The 9,030-nt window shown below is 41.0% G+C and overlaps 1 long non-coding RNA gene across 1 annotated transcript; it reads right to left on the minus strand.

Moving 5' to 3' along the window:
- LOC119864097 lies at nucleotides 1-6,297 on the minus strand. The gene is made up of 3 exons (XR_005372900.1): nucleotides 5,364-6,297; nucleotides 4,279-4,427; nucleotides 1-758 (listed from the first exon to the last, which is right to left on the minus strand). It is a non-coding gene; the product is annotated as an uncharacterized LOC119864097 (long non-coding RNA).
- Nucleotides 6,298-9,030: the final 2,733 nt, after the last annotated feature.

Raw genomic sequence — 9,030 nt, forward strand, 5'->3', positions numbered from 1 at the left:
TTTCTACTTCTATCCGGCAACGGGGATTCAGTACCATAAGCACTATGGGGACCTGGAGGAAAACTGGTGACATTTGCAAATTCTCTATTCATTTGATTAATATTGATACTGTCATCATTCTACAGAAATGAGTGTCCAATTCCATATGTGCACCCTTATCCCTCCATACTGATGCATACACTGACTCAGACAGCTCTTCCTTACTTGGGAGACTCAAATTTGTAATTATTTATATGAATATCATTCTCATTGAGCTTCGAGAGAGCCAGGAGGATTGTCCATGACAGCCAATGCCTTTTTCTTTCTGTAGACATGTGTCTGTCTTATAATCCTCTATGCACTGGCTAGAAATACAATTATTTAGAAATTAATTAAAGTCAAGAAATTACTTTTTCAGAAACCTGTCACGAGGCCAAAATGTTAGCCTTTGGACTTAAAAATAAATAAATAAAAATAATAAATTAATTAAAAAAGTAATTTCCTGAAGACTATTTTGTTTTTAAAAGAAAAATGGTCAGAAGACTTGAATTTCCAAAGTTTTGCAAGTTTAGTAACTCACAAGGGGGAATTCTCTCCACTGTACAGACTTCTCTTTTCACTTCTCTGCTGCCACTGAGACAATCCAGCTGCATTCAAGGGAGGGTGAGGCCAGCTCCTTGGAGCTATGCAGAGCTTTCATTTACGTCCCATGTTGTGTTCAGAGAGCAGAGTCATGGCAGGTGATTCATATTCATTACCTCATTGCTCAGACAGGCTACCTGGGAAGTCATAAGACATTTGCTGGTGAAAATATTACATGGGTCAATATTCACATGCAAAGTTCAAAGAAAAACCAGCTCAAATCTGGGTGGGGATGTGTCAGATTCAGAACAAATAAAATTATGAGTTTCTAAGGAAATCTTTTAAGGTGAAAAGTGCAAGAGACAAGGAAAGATCATCTTGATCTTGTTTTCTAAGATGTCATGGAGTGCCCTGTCTTAAATATTCCAAGTTGCATGGTGCTTGAATAATACTTGTACTCTTTGGTTTTATTTCAGAAATTCAGTTTTACTTTCTTTTCCCTAATGATATTAACTGATTCATTTTTTCACTCTCTATTCATCATTTATTCATTCAAGAGATATTTGTTGATTTGCTACTTCTATCAGGCAATGGGGATTCAATAATAAACCTTCAATCTCAAGAGCTATATCACTAAAACAATATTTGGTTGCAAGAAGTGCTAGTGAAGAAGTAAACAGTGATATTGGAGGGAGTAAGAAGTGGAGGTAATTGGAGTAGGGGATGCTATATTATAGGGTGTCAAGGGATGACCATAAAGCATGAGAAGGAACTAGCCATACAGAGAGCCTAGGGAAGGGCATGCCAGGTAGAGAGAACCTGGCTCTGGTTGGGGGGCTCTGAGATGATCAGGGGGTGCCCTGAGATGATCAAGTGCTTGACAGGTTCTAGGAACAGAATGGATCCAATTTGGTTTGAATGTAGGGAGTGAGGTGAGACTTAGATTCTCCTTTAAATGCAATAGGAAACCCCTGGGAGGGTTTACGTAGGGAGTGATGAGATCTGATTTTCATTAAAGTAAAACCATAACATTAAAAGACAACCTCACACCTGTCAGAATGGCTAAAATCAATGACACAAGAAACAACAAGTGTTGGCAAGGATGAGGAGGAAAAGGAACCCCCGTGTAGTGTGGGTGGGAATGTGAACTGTAGAAAATAGTATGGAGATTCCTCAGAAAGTTAAAAATAGGGGCGCCTGGGTGGCTCGTGGTTGAGCATCTGCCTTCAGCTCAGGTCATGATCAGGTCCTGGGATCAAGTCCCACATCGGGCTCCCCACAGGAAGCCTGCTTCTCCCTCTGCCTATGTCTCTGCCTCTCTCTCTGTGCCTCTCATGAATAAATAAATAAAACCTTTAAAAAAATAAAGTTAAAAATAGAACTACCCTACAATTCAGCAATTACACTACTAAGTATTTACCCAAAGAATACAAAAACTCCAATTCACAGGAATATATGAATCCCAATGTTTACAGCAGCTTTATCTCTGATAGTCAAATTATGGAAGCAGTCTGAATATCCATCAACAGATGAATGGATAAAGGAAATGTAGTATATATACAGTGGACTATTGCTTAGCCATAAAAAGAATGAAATCTTGCCATTTGCAGCAATGTAGTTGGGACTAGACAGTATTATGCTAAATGAAATAAGTCAGAGAAAGACAAATGCAATATGATTTCACTCGTATGTGGAATTTGAGAAACAAAACAAATAATGAGAGGAGAAAAAAAGAGAGAAAGTCAAACCAAGAAACAGACACTTAACTATAGAGAACATACTAATGATTACCAGAGGGGAGGTGGGAGGGGAGATGGGTTAAATAAATGGTAGGGATTAAGAGGTGCACTCGTGATGAGCACCAGGTATTGTAGGGAAGTATTGAATCACTAAGCTGTACACCTGAAAGAAATATTATACTGAATGTTAACTAACTGGAATTTAATAAAAACATAAAAAATAAAGGTAGGAAAAAAGAAAAAAACAAAATATGCACAGAAAAACCCCCCAAATCAGGCCATACCCCGAAATCACTGGTCTTTCACTTGCTGCAATTTTCTTTTGTATCAGAGAACCCCTAAAGACCTGCATATGTGCTCCCAAGTTTCCAGTTCTTGGGGGTCTACCCTCCTCCAACACCCACAAAAGCCTCCTTGATTACACTGTGGTTTCATCACTCCTGGCTCAAGATGATCTTTCCATTGGCATGATGGTCTACTTCCTGGAAGGAGTTGTTACCTTACCAGTTTTTCATAATGTCAGCTCTTCAGTTGGCTTTACCAATGCTCTTTTTGCTACCTTCTGTCAGTGCCCTCAATCAAGATGGAGCACATATACTCCTTCCACTTGTGTTCAAATGTGTGAAAGTATGAGGAGTGTGTAGGACAGGTTGGCCTGGGACCCAGCCCTGGGCAGAGAAATCTAATAGAGTACTATGGTGCCAAGGGTTGAAGCAACCTGTCCATAGCAGATACATTGAAGACACACACTTTCCAGTCTGGAGGAGAGGTAGGATCCAAGGGCATTAATTTGAGTTTTTGCAATTCCAAGACTGCTATTGAGGATACTCTCAATGTAACTAGTAAGACTTCTGAATCAAAAACTATATCTGAGAAACAGTATATCTTTTTAGGTTCCTGGAGTATACTGGGGGAGGTATTTGTAGGTGGTGCTAATAGATGTGCTCAGAAATGTCACACAGGATGTAGGTGGTCAGTGATGGTGATGCCATGGATTTCCACCTGTGAAGATGGAAGTCCAAAGGAAAAAAAAAATATCTGTTGGATTTGGTGGAAGTTCTTGGGACCTCTGCATTTTGGAGGGTGGAGAGCAATCCTATGGCTCACTATTCTTCCCAGAGGGGAATTTATCTATGGTGTCCATCCACTCATCATGAATTTAGTCCTGGGTTTGACTGGACTGGGACTGCTCTGCTTGGCAAACTCTTCCACCCTTCTCAGGGAAGATATAATTGTAGCAGGGAGAAACTCTGTGATTCTCTCTAGACTTAGAAAAACACAATGAAAAGGAAAAACACAACCAAAAGGTATTTTGGTTAGAGTTGCCTTAGGAAAAATTATTACAGGGAATTCGTGGAAAAACATTGCTTTCCAATTTCAGAACTACTCAAAATATTGGGTAGCTAAATATAAAACACTGTTCACAATCCTGCAGGTCCTGGGGCCTGGCTAAAAGCGATGGCTTCTTTCTCTGTCTTTTTTTTTTTCTCTCTCTCTCTCTTTTCAATTTTTTGGTCTTAAATCAGCCTTAAAAGCTTAACCAAAGATAATTATCAAACAAGAATCTTAATTGTTCTCCTAGCACAAGTTCTTAGTTAATTTGAAAAACATGCTTGGTGTTAATGAAATTTCCCTCTGAAAAATAATGGCTGAAATGAAAAAAAGGAATGTTTCATGGCTTGAAAGAGCTCACAAATGCATCTTTCAGGAAATGTTTTATAAAGTCTGTGAAAATCAAAGGAACATTTCAATCACCCAGCGTTCTTGGCATGGATTATAGAGTAAATAACTCCCAGGATTTTGTGTGTTAGACTGGAAGATCTTGCTCTTCGTGCCCCTAAAGATCTAATCAACAGAAGGGAACTGAGATTGTATAGTAAAATTTCTCAATTGAAAGATGCTGGGGCTTGAAATTCACTTCTAGGCAGAATTATTAAAATGTATTCTTTGGTGATAGAACTTTTCTTTAATACTTTACCCTTTTCTCCTTAAAGCAATGAACAGCAATAAAAATACAAAGAAAAAAAGTGCGGAGGGATGCAGTGAGTATCCAATCCTTTCTCTTCCTTTTTTTCTTGCTTTACATAGATGTGCAGTTGATTCTCCTTATCTGAGGCAGGTATTATTCTAGAAAGTCACCAAAAGTGCTGAATTAGTAAACGCAGAGCCATTGTTCCCGGGAGAAATGCAAGGGTCATTCCTACAAGCCTCTGGCCATCACGTTTTCATCAACAGATCAATACAGGTTTTAATACTGGTTTTAAGTGTGTTTCTGTTTAAAGGCACCTTATTTAAACTACGTTGCTGATTCATTAGCCTTGAACTCCTGGCCAATAGCACTATAATTCATAATTGAATGAAGCTTATTTAGCGCATATTTGGAAAAGAAAGATTCAGAATGTTATTGTGTAGATTTCATGAACTATGCCGGCACTTGGCATAGGTAGGTCCTCAAGATGCTTTGAATTTCAAGAAATCTGTAGCTCTTTATAGGCTGGTCAAGCCCTCGGGCTGGTCTTGTCTAATACAGATCCCTTTACCTGGAAATTTTTCGTTGCCCAGAGGTTGATTAGGATCCTGCTTTCTGGGAATTATTTGGACGCAATTAGGCCTAAACCTTACACAATTTTCCTTTGAGAAAGATTAAAAAAAAAATGGGAATTCCCCTTTCGTACAAGGATCATTGTGAAGAATCAAGCCATGTGCCCTCAGTTGGGAGGTGCTGATGAAAGGTGCTAAACTTCCCAATTTATACCTCCTGGAATGTTCTGATTTCCAGGAGGTCAGAAGACAGTTCCTAGTTCATTATAGCATATATGGGTAGCTTGAGGGACTAGAAATCTGGAGATGGAGGATTCAGGAAAAACTCTTTTCTCCTTTTGACTAAGTTCACTCCTGCTTGCTCCCTCCCACCCCAATTATAATTTCCATGAACAATTTTCCTCCTCTTCACTCAAAAGGGAACAGCACTTGGCCTTCTTGACAGTGACTCAAAATGAAATAAAATGCGTAGCTGACTTTATGTAATCAAGCATAAGGTCTTTTTAGGTGAATGCATTTTACCTGAAATGGATTTCCAAGAGAAGCAAGCCTGGAAGACGTAGGATGGTCTGGCTGGTATAAATTACTGGATGTCTGTGTTCTGTTTTCTTTCTTGGCACAATGATGATAATGATAACTCTTCTCCCTGATCTATCGTTGAAGATTCTACATTCAAGAGTGCCATCTTTAAGAGGGTACAAGCCACTAGAGGGGCCACATGGCTTCTGTATCTAGAGAACATTATTGATCCCCTGAAGTGCTGGAAGAACAGCTTGCACTAAATTGAACTAGTTACCCTAGACCTCCTATGTTTTTGGTGGCCACTACTTTCCCACTAACCCCTGATTCAGTTTCCCCTGGCTTGCACAAGGCAAACACTCAGTCCTCTTTCAGTGGTTTGCCCAGTTGTTACAGGAAGTCTGTGGAGCTGTGTTTTGTGAACTAGCTGATAGTTCTCACACATCTTTTCAATCCGGGCCCTTTCATTGACCTCTACTGCTGCTAAAGCCATTTAATGTCGGCACCTAAACACTCAGAACACCTGTTGTGTTCCATGTAGACATGCAGGGGTTCCTTCCACCCCTTGGTCTCCTGGACTTAGGAGAACCATTGCTTGTCATATGTACCTTCCTCCCATTTCTTTTATAAATAAAGCCTGAGGAACACCATCCCTCCTCCTGCCCCTGCAAATAAGCTTCTCACCCACTTTGTTTCCCTAGTATATAGATGCCAAAGGCTACCAACCCTACTGTAGTTGCCTCGACTTGTGGGAATCCTAATGGGTGATTACAAATATTCTCTGGATGAAGTCCCTGCTTTAGGTGTTAACATAGATAAAGATCATTTCCTTCCCCTCTGCCCAAGAAAGAAGATATCAGGAAATCTGTCTCCCATGTTCTGAGACATTAGGTATCATTGTAGTTTGAAATGGCTTTCCAGGACCTACAGTATAGAAGCAGAGTTATTATATATGGATTTTCAATACTCTAAAAAAGTCATCCCACCAAAAAAAAAAAAAAAAAAAAAGCTCCATTCAGGAATATATCTGTCTGTTTTGAATACAGGGTTTACATGCAACCATAATGAGTTTCTAGACATAATACTAACAAATTAGAAACCTAGACACTAAGGAGAGGAAGGTTTGGTGAAATAAAAGTAGTTAAACTAGAGTTTGATTTCTATATAGATTTTTCTGTATCATTTGTGATTTCTATACATTAGAAATATATATATATATATATATATAAGTCAGAGAGTACATAGCAGAGATGTTTTGGTGAAAAAGAGGAAATCTTTGGCTTGTCTCTTGGGTATGGCTGAAGCCCTAGGTTTCTAACTCTGGTGATGGAAGAAAGTTCCACCAACCCACAGCAAACTGAGTGGCAGAAATTATCCTGTTTATTAGTCAATGCTTTCCTCGCTCTTTGCTTCTGGGCAACTGTGAGAACTGGACTAGATAAGCAGAGAAAATAAGTCAAAAGTATGTGAGTGCTCTCATTGGGACTACTCGATCAAACTTTGTAGAAAGACTTGTATTCAAATAAGAAAGTCAGTAAGTAAGAGTAAATGGGAATGTTCAGTCTTATCGTTTTGCAGGGCTAGTGCTTCCCAAACTAACCTACACGCGCGTCATTTGGAATCTTGTTAAAATGCTAATGCTGATTTTGTAGGTCTGGGGTGGCACCCGAGGTTCTGCATTTCAGTAAGCTGCCAGGGGATGTGGATGCTGCCGTCCAAGGACTACAGTTTGAGTAGCTGGAGCTAGGGGATGTTTACCTTCTCTTCCCCTTTTTGGCTTCCTCTCTATGGTTATGTAGCCCCACAACCAGGACCTCTGAGGTTAAATATGAGAACAAAAGTAAAGGTAGCAAACTTTTGCTGTTACTTATTGGCCATTCCAATAAAGACAGTGAGTGAGTCCTAGTGTGTTTGGGCTGTGTCATAAGATACCACAGGGGAGGTAGTTTATGAAACAGAGAAATGTATTGTTCATGTTTCTGGAGGTTGGAAACATGGATCAGGGCACCAGGATGGCTGTCTTCTGGTAAAGGTGACTTTCCTGTTCCTGGCTGGTGTCTTATTGCAATGTCCCCACATGGTTAGAGGGACTAGAGGTCTCTCCAGAGCCTCTTGTGTAAGGCACTAATCCCATCCAGGAGGGCTCCACCTATGACCTCAGTACCTCCCAAAGGCCCGTCTCCTAATACTGTCACATTCGGGGTTAGGATTTCAACGCATGGATTGGGGAAGGGAGACACAAACATTTAGACCAGAGCATGGTGGGAAGAAGGTACTGCAACAATGTTACAGTTTACAGGGATTACCTAGGGATCCTGTTAAAATACAGATTCTGACTCCATAAGTAGGAATGGAGCCTGAGACGCTGGATTTCTATCAAGCTTCTGCATGACACTAAAATTGCTGCTTGAGCTGTGAGTAGTGAGGGTCCTAACAAACGATGGAGCTTACAACTCACCCATCCTTTTTCTTTCTGTCTGCCTTGGTTGAATTTTCTGGAGAAGATCGAGGGAAAGGCAAGAGGCAGAAATCTTAATTTTAGTTGCCTGGGATCCTTGCTAAGATTCTGTGGAGGGGAAGGTGAAAAGAAGCAGGTGGGATGTTAGTGTCCATTTCAGGAGGTAATCAGCCAGGTTCCCTTTGATTTAAGCTCTTTCCCACATGGGTTCATTTGCTTGTTATTTCATGAGGCTTGTGCCTGTCCTGTGGCCCCAAAGCCCAGAGGTGTCCAGACGGGTCGTCACTCTGCTACATATTACAGGCCACTTAGAAGGCTGAAGACAAGTAATTTCAACCCAGGGAATTCCCTTCATGACCAAGACTGCCTCTTCTTCTTCCCACTTCGAATGAATAGAAGTCAGCAGGACTTTCGTCACCTCTCACTTCTGTTCAGTTCAAGTTTCTGTCTGCACATGTGTGCACATATCATTTGGAGGCAGACGGAAAGGCTGGGTTAGATCACCCACCACTCCAGGGACGCTCTTCATTTCCTAGACTGGCAGTGGCAACGTAGTGCAGTTTTCCATATGTACCTAAGCATTTTTCCCTTTGAATTCATCACAGTGCATCCTGACCCCACACCCTGTCACCTCCCCACCACTGTGCAGCTCCTGGCTTCAGTCTGGGCTCCAACTCTTGGACACTGACTGTTGAGGACCAACCATGGGGTCATGTTCATGAGTCTATTGTGACGGTTCATCCATTGCTTACTTTTTCATTACATACCCCGTATACTTCCAGACGATCTTTTGTTTCTGTGCCGGACACACATATATACACACATCAGTTTTCTCTGTTTACTTCTTCTGAAATCATATTGCACAAGCGTGAAAGCTGAAAAACATCCCACTTCCTTACCAGCCAGTTGAAACTTTCCTGATGACAGTCCGAAGTAACCACAATAGGCAATGAGTTAACATTTCAGTTGGGAGGATTTCCCCACCCTCCTCTCCTGTCAATGAGGCATAAAGTTCCCAGCTGATTTCTCCATCTGGCCCCACCATTCCTGGAAACCTGCTTCTAAAGAAGTCAACGGGAAGATGTGAAAGAGGGGTTTGCCTAGGCATAGGAGGTGGAGGCAGGGGGCCGATGTGGTCTAGTGGCTTTCTCGTGGAACCACAACTGGGAGCCTGCTGCCTATTTTTGAGTATTACCACTAACTTACTATAGG

Source organism: Canis lupus, chromosome 18, assembly GCF_011100685.1.
Source record: "Canis lupus familiaris isolate Mischka breed German Shepherd chromosome 18, alternate assembly UU_Cfam_GSD_1.0, whole genome shotgun sequence".
Classification (NCBI taxonomy): domain Eukaryota; kingdom Metazoa; phylum Chordata; class Mammalia; order Carnivora; family Canidae; genus Canis; species Canis lupus.